We start from the raw sequence: 15,003 nt of genomic DNA on the forward strand, positions 1-15,003 counted from the left end.
AAAAGAAGGGGAAGAAGTCTTGAGGCAAAGCTAACAAAAACTAAAACTACTGTAATATCAGGTACTACATGAGAACCTGATGCAGAATACATGTTTTAAATATAAAGTGGATATGCTTCTGTTCTTTTTTTTTTTTTTTATAAATTTATTTATTTATTTTTGGCTGTGTTGGGTCTTCGTTGCTGTGCACAAGCTTTCTTTAGTTGTGGTGAGTGGGGGCTACTCTTCGTTGCGGTGCATGGGCTTCTCATTGTCGTGGCTTCTCTTGTTGTGGCGCATGGGCTCTAGGCGCGCAGGCTTCAGTAGTTGTGGCTCACGGGCTCTAGAGCTCAGGCTCAGTAGTTGTAGCACACGGGCTTAGTTGCTCCACGGCATGTAGGATCTTCCCAGGCCAGGGCTCGAACCCATGTCCCTTGCATTGGCAGGCAGATTATTAACCGCTGCGCCACCAGGGAAGCCCTGCTGCCTTCCTTCTGCTCCCTACCAGCTCTTCTGCTTTCCGGTGATATGCTTCTGTTCTTTTTAGTGTATCCCTTTTAAATTCCCACATACATATACACAGAGGGATACAATGGAAAATTTAAGTGAATAGGTTTAGCTTTTTTCCATTTAACATTTTGGGAAGGCTTTCAAAAAAAGAGTTTTCTTCCTGCATTTCCTATTATTTTTATCTCTAGTCCCAAGTACATAATAAATGAGTACTATTCCAACTGCTGTCAATTCAAATCATCATGTGATTTATTCTTCCACTCAACAAACATGTATTTAACACCTACCCTGCACCAGGCACAAGAACTGACCCATCCCAATCAGAAAAATTCATCTTCTCACAAGAAAGATAAGAATAATTATATTAGGATATAAGTGCCACAATACGGCACGTATTTAGAGTGCTATGTCACCAAAACCAAATGTTTCATGAGAATGTGACTGAACTCAACACACTAAGGATTTCCCTTAAACTAAATGCAATACATTCTGAAACCACTGTCTGTGAATCCACTGAAACCACTTTCAGTATGCTTGTATTTTTAGCTGTACAACCTCTTAAAGTAACCAGTTCTATAAATTCGCTGTCAGAGATGTAAAATAGGAGGGTATTTCCCCTTTTACTTAGTGCTCAAACTACTTTCTCTAAGTTGTGACGCCTCTAGTTTTCGTATTTCCAAGGATTTGTGAACCAAACATTAGGAAAGTGAATTACGATTATGTACATTACAGATCATAACCTTGTCAGCCCGTCTTTTCTCATATGACTTCACTCAAATATTATCACCTTTTGGATTTTTTTGATAGGACCATGCATGGTTCATCTCTGTACCACTAAGTCACAAAGTCTTATACCCTTTAAAGTCACATAATTTGCTTTTGTTTTACCAGAAACAACACAAACTCACCAGACCTGACTACATATTACTCTTGGTTATATCTAAAAAATTTTTTAAATTAATCCCACCGCTAAAGGATGAAAATATGACAGCTGGATATATCAGAATTTCATCCAACAAATTTTTATGAGTGCCTAGCAGGCATCAATCATGATCTAACTCATTTGCTGAGTTGGCTTGATAGCACAAAATGTGACTTGTGTAATTAACATATTCATAGAAAGGTAGCTACAATTCCGTATGTTCAGTTTTAATAAAAGTAAAATATCTTAAAATTACCAATAATAAGTAGAAATAGAGTATAGCACTCAGAGTCTTTCTCCCAGGGGAGATTTCATTCTTTCTAACATAAAGCTATAATGCCTATGCACGAGATAAAACTTTGGAAGTTTTACTAATTAAGAAGCAAGTGTACTTATATAATGTTGGTCTGAGATGAACAGATATCCACCAATGCTACTTCAGGATCACACTTTCTTTACCAAAATGTCATCTGATTGCTCTCTTGGGTTTAGACTAACAGCTAATTAATAACCCACACTAGCTATTTGGAACTCCACTCCATCCCCAGCTCCCTACTCCTACAACTAATATCCTCAAAATCCATCAATCAACAGAGAGTTTATCTCCACCAGGTGGCTTGGACAGTGTACGCACCTTTAGTTACATTTACATTGTAGTCGCATACAGTTTTAGTCTACTGCTCAGACTGTCCTATGGATGTTTTCATACTGCCACACTCACTATCACATACACCAATACTGCCCTTCAGCAGCCTTAAGGAAACACACATTGCTCCTGATGCTTCACAATCCCTTCATAACCTGTCTCTCTATCATCTCTAGAAACTATACGCAGATGTTCCCTCATGAAAAGATTAGTTATAACCATGGGGGAAATTTACATACAAACATTTCTCTCCTTTTTTATATCTTAAGGCATGGAGGAGTCTTTGTACGTGTTTTTAAATTCATTTTCCCCCAAAATCTTCCTTAGTGGCACATTAATAATTAATAAACATAATAAAATCCCTTGTTGATAAAGTTTAATTCCCCAAAGTAAAGGTTAACAGAACCATGAAAACTAATATCTATTAAAACTTTTAAAATGCCAACTGCTTTTGCTTTTTTACACCAAATGACAAGACCACATTTTTCAAAAAGTTTATTCTCTCCCAACAGCTTCCCTAGGGGCACATTTAGTAAGCAATGCACATAATGACGATCCCTTGTTGACGAATTTCAATTTCCTTAAGTAATTAGCTGTCTACCATTTTTCCATTTAAATACATAATTTAATTTACAGAAGCCTAGAAAGTAAAAAATGGTTCAAATTATTTCCTTATAAAACTGGTCATTATAAGCCTTGTTAATTATCCTAAATACAACGTATCAATATAATCTATGTCACATGCCAGTTGTACAACAGAGCCTCATTCAGCTTAAGTTGCATTACTGGGGTTTTAATGTCACAAACCAAAGAGTTAAAGTCCAATTTTCGTATTTTAAACAATTCCTGAGTAAAGGTGTTTAGGTGGGGAACTCATAAAAATTGAAGGGGAAAAACACGGAGTCAAGGGCTTCCCTGGTGGCGCAGTGGTTGGGAGTCCGCCTGCCAATGCAGGGGACACGGGTTCGAGCCCTGGTCTGGGAAGATCCCACATGCCGCGGAGCAACTAGGCCCGTGAGCCACACTACTGAGCCTGCGCGTCTGGAGCCTGTGCTCCGCAACAAGAGAGGCCGCGACAGTGAGAGGCCCGCGCACCGCGATGAAGAGTGGCCCCCGCTTGCCGCAACTAGAGAAAGCCCTCGCACAGAAACGAAGACCCAACACAGCCATAAATAAATAAATAAATAAATAAAATTTTAAAACAAACAAACAAAAGAAACGGAGTCAAGCCATTGGTAAATGTCATCATAACAAAAATACCAAAAATTCCTATGTAAGAGCCCAGAGGTTATTAGCACTTTGAGCACAGGGACCACTGTCCTCATCTTTGTCCCTACCAAAGTAGTGTTCTCACTTTATGATACAGATTCTATCTATTTCTCTATAGCTAGAAATGTATTACAAGTTAGATGATGAAGAAGAAAAAGTAAGGCTTCTAAAAACATGGTAGGACTTCCCTGGTGACACAGTGGTTAAGAATCCACCTGCCAATGCAGCGGACACGGGTTCGAGCCCTGGTCCGCGAAGATCTCACATGCCACAGAGCAACTAAGCCCTTGCACCACAACTACTGAGCCTGAGCTCTAGAGCCCACGAGCCACAACTACTGAGCCCACCTGCCACAACTACTGAAGCCCGCGTACCTAGAGCCCGTGCTCCACAACAAGAAAAGCCACTGCAATGAGAAGCACGCGCACCACAACGAAGAGTAGCCCCCGCTCAATGCAGCTAGAGAAAGCTCGCGTGCAGCAATGAAGACCCAACACAGCCAAAAATAAATTAAAAAATAAAAAAAATAAAAACATGGTATTTTTGAAGAGGTAAGAATGAATGTTTAAAGACAGTCATTACCTAATTGTTTATATAACCAAAAATTATAAAAATAAATCAATTGGAGAGCTAAAGGCGACACTGGGGAAAAATTTTTAAGCTGTATATTGCCTTAAATATTAAATATGGACATTAAGAGAAACTTTATTTTAGCAAGTCAATAGTACACAAGTGTTGAAATCATTTAATGTGATTTTTACTTCAAAACAGATTAAATAAGATATAGTTCTCAGCAATTCTGTAAGAAAAAGCTCTCCATAATGCATACTAGGAAAGTGGTATTGAGGAACACATGCTGTGAACTTATCAAGCTTTTTTTTCTGTTGGCTGTGCTGCCCGACCAGGGGTTGAACCTGTGCCCCCTGCAGTGGAAGCACGGGAGTCCTAACCACTGGACCGCCAGAGAATTCCCCTTATCAAGCATTTTTGTTGTTGTTGTTCATAACTATTACACCAAAGGAAATTCTTTGGTGCCTGTACCATTCATAGGACATTAGTAGGAAGGCTGTAGTGAAGCACAGTAGTTAAGAGTGCTGCCTCTAGTACCCAACTGTTGGGGTTTGAATACTGGCTTTTCCCGTGGCATATGTTAACTGACAACTGGAAAAGTCAACAAAGGTTAGCTGAAATTATTAGTACAGTTGAGAAAAAGATGTCTTTGAACTAAAGATGGAAAAATGTTAAAAATATTTTGAGAAGAATTATATTTAAGCAGAAATTATTTTAAGTAATCAAAACATTTTGGAGCTAGTTTTAGTTTTCATCCTAAGCCAGACAGTTCTTTAAATCTAACTACTGCCAGTTTTCTTTTCATTCTTTCCAACCTTATTATGGTTAATTTTGAGGCTTACCTAAAATTTAAATTTTCAAATCTTTGTAATTTAAAAGTTAATTATCCAGTTTGTGATGAAGACTCATCCACTTTTATTTCTTCCTACTGACCTACTCTACTATCTCCTGCTTATTAGTACTCCCTCCACCAGAGGGCAGACAAAAGAAAGATGAAGTCGTGAAACACAAAGCTGATAACTTGTTAGCTTCCAGAAAACCTGGAGCAGTGTCACCAAAAAATAGCACCGATGTTATGGGATTCTCTGAGACAATCTTCTCCAATTGCAATAGCGTTAAATAAAATACAGCCAGAAAGTTGGCAAATATTAATTCATGCATTTATTCATTCATTCAACAAATACCTGAATTCCAACCACATGCCTGGCACATTCCAGGCTCCAGGGATTCAGCAGTAAACAAAACAAAGTTTCCCGTGGTCATGGAGCTTTATTCTATATTTGTCTAGGAGAAGATTATAAAGCTCGTGAATAAATAACAATTTCAAGTACAGATAAGTACTATGCAGGGGGAAAAAAAACCTGCAAGAAGTTAGAGGGTGACCAGGAAGGCTATTTTTAAATAAATTAATCTAAGTAAAGACCGGAATGAAATGAGGGAATGAGCCATGCCTTAAATGGGGAAGAGCATTCCAGGTACAAGAAATAGTACTGATAAATGCAAAGGCCCTGAGGCAGAAACTAACCTGGCAAACTGAATCAACGGGAGAGAGTAGAGTAAGGCTGGAGGGGAGTAAGCAAAGCAGAAGATATAACAGAGGTGGGCAAGAGCCCAAGTGTGTGATCATGTAGGCCTCCTGACCATAATAAAAACTTCAGTTTTCATCTAACAGTAATGTGTTCTGATGACTGGGAGATATAATCTGATTTGATTCATACCTTTTAAAGTTCATGCTGGCTGCTAGGGGACACAGACACTGAAAGCTGAAAGACCAGTTAGGCACTGCTACAGTAGTCTGGACCAGGAAAGATGGTGGTTTGACACAAGGGTAGTGGCAGTGGAGGTGATGAAAAACAGACAAATTTGGAATAATTCTTAAGTTAGAGGCCATAATACTTGCCAATGGAGGAACAGATATAGGATGAGTCAATCAGGATAACTCTCAGGAGTTTTAAACTGAGCAACTGGGTGAATAGTGATAACCATTTACTGAGTTGGAAAAGAATAAGAAGCCACAGCCAGTGAGGCAGGATGAAAATCAGAGTTAGTGTCCCAGAAGTCAAGGGAAAAAAATGCTTCAATAAGGAAGGAGTTATCTATCACTTGTGTCAAACATGGCTGAGAGATCTAATTTGGCAAGACTGACATCCCTGGTGACCTTGAATGGTTTTGTGGGATAGGAAGGATGAAGTCTCTGGAGTAGGTTCAGAAGAAGAGGGAGAGAAGGAGTTGCGAAGTAGATACAGCCTACATGGAATCTTTCCAAGATTTTTGGACACTAAGTAGTTTTATTAGTTTTTGAAGTTTTAACTTTCCATGTTTTTGGAATTTCAAACTTAAAGTTGAAAATTTTAATATAGTGAATACTCTCATTCCCTTTGCCTAGATTCACCAGTTGTTAACATTCGCCACATTTGCTTTATTGCTTTCTCTATATGTAATAATTATTATTGCTTATCCATTTGAGAGTAAATTGAAGATATTTTGACCCTTTACTCCTAAATAATTCACTGTATATCTTCTAAGAACAAGGGCGTTTTCCTACATAACTACAGTACAATTATCAAATTCAGGAAATTTAACATATGTAACATATGTTAAATTTGATACAATATTATTTAATATTCAGTACATATTCAAGTTTAATATTTAATATTCAGTACATATTCAAGTTTTGCCAATGTCCCCATAATGTTCTTAGAGTAATTGGATTTCCCAAAACCCAAGATCCAATCCAGGATTATGCATTGCATTTAACTGACAGGTCTCCTGAACTTCCTTTAATCTGGAACAGTTCCTTTGCCTTTGTCTTTCATGACATTAACATGTTGGAAGAGTACAAGCCAGTTACTTGGTAGAACAATCCTCAGTTAAGGTCTCTCAACTGTTTCCTTGTGATTAGATTTTGGTTACGCATTTTAGAAATACCACAGAAAAGTAATGACATCCCTATTTCAAGCATGTCAAAAGGAACATTTTTTTTCTACCATCTTTATTGGAGTATAATTGCTTTACAATGGTGTGTTAGTTTCTGCTTTATAACAGAGTGAATCAGCTATACATATACATACATCCCCATATCTCCTCCCTCTTGCATCTCCCTCCCTCCCACCCTCCCTATCCCACCCCTCTAGGTGGTCACAAAGCACCGAGCTGATCTCCCTGTGCCATGAGACTGCTTCCCACTAGCTATCTGTTTTACATTTGGTAGTGTATATATGTCCATGCCACTCTCTCACTTCTTCCCAGCTTACCCTTCCCCCTCCCCATGTCCTCAAGTCCATTCTCTACGTCTGCATCTTTATTCCTGTCCTGCCCCTAAGTTCTTCAGAACGATTTTTTTTTTTTTTTTTTTAGAATCCATGTATATGTGTTAGCACACGGTATTTGTTTTTCTCTTTCTGACTTACTTCACTCTGTATGACAGATTCCAGGTCCATCCACCTCACTACAAATAACTCAGTTTTGTTTCTTTTTATGGCTGAGTAATATTCCATTGTATATATGTGCCACATCTTTATCCATTCATCTGTCGATGGACATTTAGGTTACTTCCATGTCCTGGCTACTGTAAATAGAGCTGCAGTGAACACTGTGGTACACAACTCTTTTTGAATTATGGTTTTCTCAGGGTATATGCCCAGTAGTGGGATTGCTGGGTCGTATGGTAGTTCTATTCTTAGTTTTTTAAGGAACCTCCATACTGTTCTCCATAGTGGCTGTATCAATGTACATTCCCACCAACAGTGCAAGAGAGTTAAAAGGAACATATTTATGCCACTACTGGTGATGTTAATTTTGATCACTTGACTGAAGTGGTATCTGCCAGATTTCTCCACTGCGAAGTTACTGTCTTCCCCTTGGTTGGTAATCTCTAGAGAGATCACTGGAAACAGTAGTAATACCCTTTTCCTCATCGACCTTTCTCTATTAGTAACACTCGCCTGAATCAGTATTATCATGATGGTTGCAAACTAGTGACTTTTCTAACTCTATTGTTCCTTCTACAGTTTTTATTAGTGGTCTACCGGGAACAGTTTTTCCCTTTTTCTTATTTTATTTATTTATTATGGACTTGTGGATTCTTTTCATTCAATGGGTTATAAGGCATTATTATTATTATTCATTTTGATGCTCAAATTTTCCCAGATTTGGCTGTTCAAGCTAGTTCCTACATCCCTTTGACATGACCCCATTATTTTTTTGAATCTTTCCTTACTTTGTGTTCTACGCTCATCTTATACTTTCCCTTCCCCAGCTCTCGAACCAGCCATTTAGGTCTGTGCACTGGTTGTGCCCACTGCTACTAGGGTGTCATTACTTCTAGCCCTTTCATCAGACAGAGCTAGGAATTATATGCATGTCTGTATGAATGTAGGTATATTTTAATCATGAGTTCATATGGATAACTCTAATTCCAGTCCAACACCATAGAGGTCTTCATTGCCTTCTTCTGTTTCATATTTTTTATTTCCCTTCTCCCACAGTGAAAACCCGAGCTCTCAAAATAGCATGAATTTACTCATTTGCTCAATCCTACAATACACACAAAATCGTTTCAGAACTGCTATATCTCTACACTATAGATAACAGCCTACTACACACGGTTCAAGGTTTTTTGTTGTCGTTGTTGGCAGTCCTTTCACCTTTAGGTTAAAGGTATATAATCAAAGTCCTGTGTTAAAAACTTACTTGGATTCATTTTTTTCTTCTGAGAGTTTACGTTATTCACTAAAATACAGTTAGTTCATCTGTTGCTGTTTATATTCAATTTTGGAGGCTTTTTTCTCCCAGTCCTGTTAATTTCATTTTTGAACATATAAAAATTACCAAGTTTCCAAAGCTCATAACTACACAAAAAGGTATAATCAGAGCAATGCCATTCCCTCCACCATCCCTTTTACTCAGTTCCTACCCACCCTCTACAGGTAGCTAATTCGTTTCTGGTTACCTCTTCTCTATTTTTGTTCTATCAAAAGATTATGTTTTCTCAATGTGGAACAGAGAAATGGGACAGCATACTGGATGAAGAAAGAATTTTAAGATGGGAGACATAACAGAATGTTTGTATTATAATGTAGATGATTCCACAGAAACTGAAATTGAAGGTGGAGAACGGATGGGATAACTGCAGAAAGAAATATCTATCAAAATAACTTCTGGTTTAAATTTGAGGGGTATCAAAAGGTTCCCATATTCCAAAATAGATTGCCATCCTGTTTGTAACCTTCCTAATTAGTTATACCTATGGCTCTAGAGAACCCACATAAAATGGGGTTATTATTTTGGAAGGATAATTAAGCTATCACTACCTATTAATGTCAGTAGGAGAAATTCTGCCCTGGCAAGAGGGAGGTTTTGAACTTTGAGCTAGACATTTAAGCAGGAATAGAGAGGTGAGAAGAGAATGGCTGACATGAGGATCTGTGTAGTAGCACAGATGGATAGTAATGATCATGCTAGAAAATCAAACCCACATCTCTGGCACGTCTTGGAAAATTTACAAATATGCTATTGAGTAACTGAGGGTTATTCCTCATGTCCTGGCACTAAGTCAGTGTGGCACAGAGGGAAGAACATGAACTTTAGAGACAGAGCGGTCTGGCCTTAAATCCCAACTGAGTTACCTAACAGCTACATAACCACTGGCAAGTTACTTAACATCTCAGAGCCACAATTTTCTTACCTGTAGAACTGGATAATGTCTCTTTTGCCAAGTTAATGTGGAATATAAACAGAATAATGTATAGCATTGCCCCTGGCCCAGAACATATGCTTAATAAGTAGTTCCTATAATAAATGCAGATTAACAAGGTAAAGAAATTACACAGTGTGTTTCAATAACATGCCTAAAAGAAATCAGTGAAATCACACCATCTCAGGCAGTATTTGGTAAGGGCAAAAAAAATGTCCAACACGTAGTTCCAATTCTCAATTTTCAAAATGTCCCAGAGTCTATTTTTAAAGTGTAAAAATATGTGCTGACATACTAAAGTGCCAATGATTTAAAAGAAACAATTCTGGGGAGATGTTGATCAAATGTTAAAAACTTCCAGTTAGGGACTTCCCTGATGGTGCAGTGGTTGAGAATCCGCCTGCCAATGCAGGGGACACAGGTTCGAGCCCTGGTCTGGGAAGATTCCATATGCTGCAGAGTAACTAAGCCTGTGCGTCACAACTACTGAGCCCGCGTGCTACAACTACTGAAGCCCACATGCCTAAAGCCCATGCTCCGAGACAAGAGAAGCCACCGCAACAAAGACCCAAAGCAGCCAAAAATTACTTAATTAATTAATTTTAAAAAACAAACAATTTCCAGTTATAAGATGAATAAGTTCTGGGGGGTTAATGTACAACATGGTGACTACAGTTAACAGTACTGTATTGCATACTTGAAAGTTGCTAAAAGAATAATCTTAAATTTCACACACACACACACACACACACACACACACACACAAAGGTGATGAATGTATTAACTAACTTTAACTGTGGTAATCATTTTGCAATTTACATATCTATCAAATCGTCACGTGGTACACCTTAAACTTACACAATGTTATATACCAATTATATCTCAATAAAACTGGAGAAAATAATAAAAGAAGCAATTCTGCAAGTTAACGAAGACCAACGACTCTGAATAACCTAAGTAATGCCTATGGCTCACAAAGAGATGAACATAAATGTATCAAAATCCATATTAACCAATTTTATAATTTTATAAATGTGTATACACAAGAGAATTAAGGACGTTCAATAAAGCAATGTTTTAAAAGTTTCTATTTCACTTTCAAATTAATCTACAAACCAAAATGCAACATGGAAAGTCTTAAAATGATATTTAACTAAATACTGAAACATACAATAAACTTTCAGAGCCTAGAATCAGTAATAACCCTAAAGCCCCACACTGAAGAGCCATAAAATGCGCAATGGCAATGAGACTCAAAGCATACAATTTTACGTTACAGACCGTCGTTTTCCTCGCCGACTAGAAATGACTTCTCTTTCATCTTAAATAAGCAGTGTGTGCTCTACCTCTGTTCTAGAAGACGCACTTAGAGGTCACAATCTCAGTATGCAATACCAAAACGATTAGAATTCATCAACAATTCAATGCCGAACGTCTTAAGAAAACTTTCCAGTAGGGTGCTAATCCACAGACCGAGCTATTTTGCTTGTGGAAGGAGAAAGATGCATCCACACCCTTTACTGAAAGAGAAAAGGAAGGAGTGGGAGAAAAGGGAAGAGAGAGAGATGCAAAATAACAAGACGCTGCTTCTATAAACAAATTAAAGTCTGTTTTTAAACTTTGGGAAATTCTTCCTCTGCCGAAGAGCAATAAATATCAAAGTACAATACAAGGCAATCATTTGTGTTTTGAAGCAGAAAAAGAATGTGGAGAGAAAAGGAAAACATTTTATCATGTACTGAACTTACAAGTATTCAAAATCCTTAATTCCTCACCCCCCCCGCCAAATATTGGGCATCCTATCCTTTACAAAATAAATTTAACACGAAACCACTGTACTCATTTTTAGCACTCGGTGGAGAACTTTTATCTCTCCCAGCGCTCACCACCCAATAACCCTTCTGGGAAGCCCTGAATAACCGCTATTCTCGGGACAAACACAAGCTCGCGTTCCAGTGCCCCGGAGGCGCCTCGGGGCGCGGAAAGGAACCTGGGGGTCTGGAGGCCAAGGACCACAGACCGCCCCCTCGCTGCCCAGGAAGTGCCCGAAGCGGCGGCCGAGCGGCTGGTCCCCGCACCGGAGCGGAGCGCCACCGAGGCGCGCCCGCCCCGTCCCTCCCGGGCAGGGTCCGCCTCCTGGAGTCCCCCTTCCCCGAGTCAGGAGGACCCCGCCGGCCGCGCCTCACGCCCCCTGCGGGAAGCCCGGGATGCCCCCGCGGGGCGCACCGACGAGCCGCAGCTAGCGCGGCCGCCGCCTACCTGGAGGGAGCTTGGGCCCGCGTGGACTGGGCGTGCGGAGGTCAGCTGGGCGCTCAGCAGCCCCTGGCGCGTGGAGCCGGCTTGCAGAGCGCAGAGTACGTCCGAGACCAGCGCCGCCGAGATCCGCCGACCACACCCAGGCCCGCGCCTCCCAGCAGCCAACTCCGCGGCGCGCGGGGCCGGGGCGGGGACGTGGCTCGAGGCGCGAGGCGCGAGGCGCGAGGCACGAGGCGCGCGAGCCCGCGGGGACGCGCCGCGGACGCGCGCAGACCTTGGAGCGTGCGCGGCCCGGGCGGGGGGCGAAAGCAGCTGGCGCGGAGCGGAGCGTCTGCTTCCTATTTTCTCTCTCGTTTCCTGCTAGAAGAAGAAAAACATTTATTCCCGGGCAGTTTCGTTTTCTTGGTTCGGCGCCTGGACGCCGGAGCACACTTCTGAGTAGCGCCCAAGTGGTGTGGCCGGTTTCCTTCCTGCCACCGCACAGGCCTCAGCTTGCTCGTGGGCAGGATAGAGGGGCTGATTTAGAAGACCTCAAGGTCCCGTTTAGGTTTAACATTCTGGAATTATAAATGTAAGAGAGTAAACTGAAGCCCAGAGTCATACAAAATTGCATTGCAATCCCAGCTCTACCGTCCCTAGTTGTATGACCGTGTACCATCTCAGGGCCTCAGTTTCATCATGGGCAAAATAGGGATAGTGTACCTGCCTCAAAAAGGTGCGAAAATTTTAACTGCGATAACATTTGCACAGAGCCTGCCTCTAAATAAATGATCAATGCTTGGAAGTTATCGTTACTGTTGTTACTGATGAAAGCGGGCCTTCCAGATAACCCTGTCAAGTTGCTCATCTCTGCATGAGTTAAACATCACATGCAACCGACTTTTTCTAGATTTCTAGGGGTGTTTTATGTTTAAAATGTCATAAAATGAATGCATCTACCCAATTTGCTTCCTCTGAAGTCAGCACCGCCCGGGAGCAATTTTCCTCTCCCCACCCCCATCTTTCTTCTGAGTTAATTCCAGTTTGACAGACTGTTGCTATAGCATTCCTTCTCTGACGTCAAACAATTTAAAGAAACAGCCCTGGGTAACGACAACTGCAGAGGAGTTCTTTGTGGAGTTTTTGTGCTGGAGAAACGTTTGAACAATATCTTAAGAGAACTTTAACACCTCCGCAGCCTTCCATTTCTTCTTCAGCAGCGTCCCACCATCACCTGGAATAAATCTTTTAGTACCTTCATGATGAGCACACCCTGACTGCAGCTGTGGAGAAAATGTGACCGTTTTGTTTAAAAGCCAGACCATGACAAAAATGGAAACAGCTGTGGTGCTAGGGTGATGAAATTATAGGTGGTTTTTTCCCCCAAATTTTCATTTTCCTTAATGTGGGGTGCTTGTTTCCATTAAGAAGAAAGAGGAGAAATGCCAAATCTTCTACATATCAGTGTCTGAAAAGTTGATTGGGACCCGAATAGTTTGCAGCTGTAACTATTTATATGTTTTAATGATTAAATCCTGGGCTTTATCATTGTCATTTTTAGGAGGAAGCAAAGGGAAATTATTATTTAAGGAACTCCTATTACATACCAGGCTCCCTGCTTTCTTATATTGTACTTAATTCTCATACTAACTTTACAGTGTGCATTCTATCCCCATTTTACAGATAAAGAAACTGAGGCTCAGTGAGATTAAGTAATTTACATAGAATAGACAGTAAGTGTCACAGCCTTACATGGAATCTAGATTGGATTGACTCCAAAGCCCACTTTCTTTTAGATTCTTTTCTGTCTTGTTCTTGTGCACTGGCACTTGTACAGGTCTTTGAGAGGTGGTTGGGTTAAGATTATTAGCTGAAAAACAAGTTGCTGGTATTTAGGAAAACCCAGTGGAAAGTACTGTGTTATTCTATTCCAGAAAGGATTAGGGGAAATATAAATCAACAGCTCCTAAACACAAAAACCTGAAAAAAGTTTACAAGAACTTTACTGACCATTATTTGAAGACTTGAGAATAAATTACACAAAATGATCACTTCAACCTTCCTGAAAATTTGATGTGGACTAGAAGAATAAAGTCTAAGTACAAGAAAGGAAAGTTTATTATCCAAACTAGTTCACTTTCAAGAATATTATATTTCTGTTTTGCCACATCTGCTGCACATTTTTCTGGAAAGAACACTTACTTGTTAAAGGACAAGCCTGTGTTGTAAATCTGAAAGTAGAGCTGATGAAAAGAATTTCATTAGCAGGAATAATTTCCTAAAAGCACAGTGATGCATTACTAAGTGACCCAGCAATTAGTAATTTTTCAAATGATAGCATAATCCATGTAGAAAGAAAAAGAGAGAAGGAAAGAAAGAAAGAAAGAAAAAAAGAAAGGAAGGAAAGAAGGAAGGAGGGAGGGAAGGAAGAAAGGAAGGAAGGAGGAAAGGAAGGAAGAAAAAGAGAAAGAGAGAGAGACAGAAAGAAAGAAAGTGTTATTAATATTCTCGAAGCCTGTAGGTTTGTGTAGACAATTGTAATGATGTATCCTGCCTGCTTCTAATGTTTAAACCCAGTGTTCTTGTGTTTGGATGCCACTGGCTGATATTTAGATTTCTAACTCATTAGGCCCATGTTGTCAAATCCTATTCTGTTAAAAGAGGATGGTGGGGTCCCTGCTAGAGAACCTTTGAAGACAAAATCCCTGTCTGTTTCATCCTTGTGTTCTTTGTGGTGTTTAACAGAATACCTTGCACCTACTAATTACTCAGTGAGCAGATGAATGAATAAAGGTACCTGGCTACTTGTTTTACTCAAATAACCTTCATACCAACCACCCTCAGGCCCTACTCAGAATCATAGAAAGGAGAAGAATGATCATTATTTTTCTGGGAGTTCAGTTGTAGTTGCTTCTGCAGGGTGTTTTGCTCTCTTAGGACCAAGTTCAGAGAAGCTCTGCTCTTGGTCCTCTATTGGATGAATCTGAATCCTTTTCTCAGCAAGCTACCCTAAAATCCACAGTGCCATAGGTTCATAACCTCTGCTTTTAAATCATATCCCAGGGCTTCCCTGGTGGCTCAGTGATTAAGAAGCCGCCTGCCAGTGCGGGGGACGCAGGTTCGAGCCCTGATCTGGGAAGATCCCACGTGCCGCGGAGCAACTAAGCCCGTGCACCA

General features: G+C 40.2%; 1 protein-coding gene across 1 annotated transcript in view; it reads right to left on the bottom strand.

The window, feature by feature from the left end:
• GNB4 (G protein subunit beta 4) overlaps nucleotides 1-12,055 on the bottom strand; it is a 60,427-nt gene extending 48,372 nt beyond the window's left edge. Inside the window, exon 1 of the mRNA XM_059920568.1 lies at nucleotides 11,851-12,055. The gene's annotated coding sequence lies outside the window, so the exon portion shown is untranslated. The remainder of the gene's footprint in view (nucleotides 1-11,850) is intronic.
• Between the last annotated feature and the right edge of the window lie 2,948 nt (nucleotides 12,056-15,003).

This window comes from Balaenoptera ricei, chromosome 4 (genome assembly GCF_028023285.1).
Source record: "Balaenoptera ricei isolate mBalRic1 chromosome 4, mBalRic1.hap2, whole genome shotgun sequence".
NCBI lineage: Eukaryota > Metazoa > Chordata > Mammalia > Artiodactyla > Balaenopteridae > Balaenoptera > Balaenoptera ricei.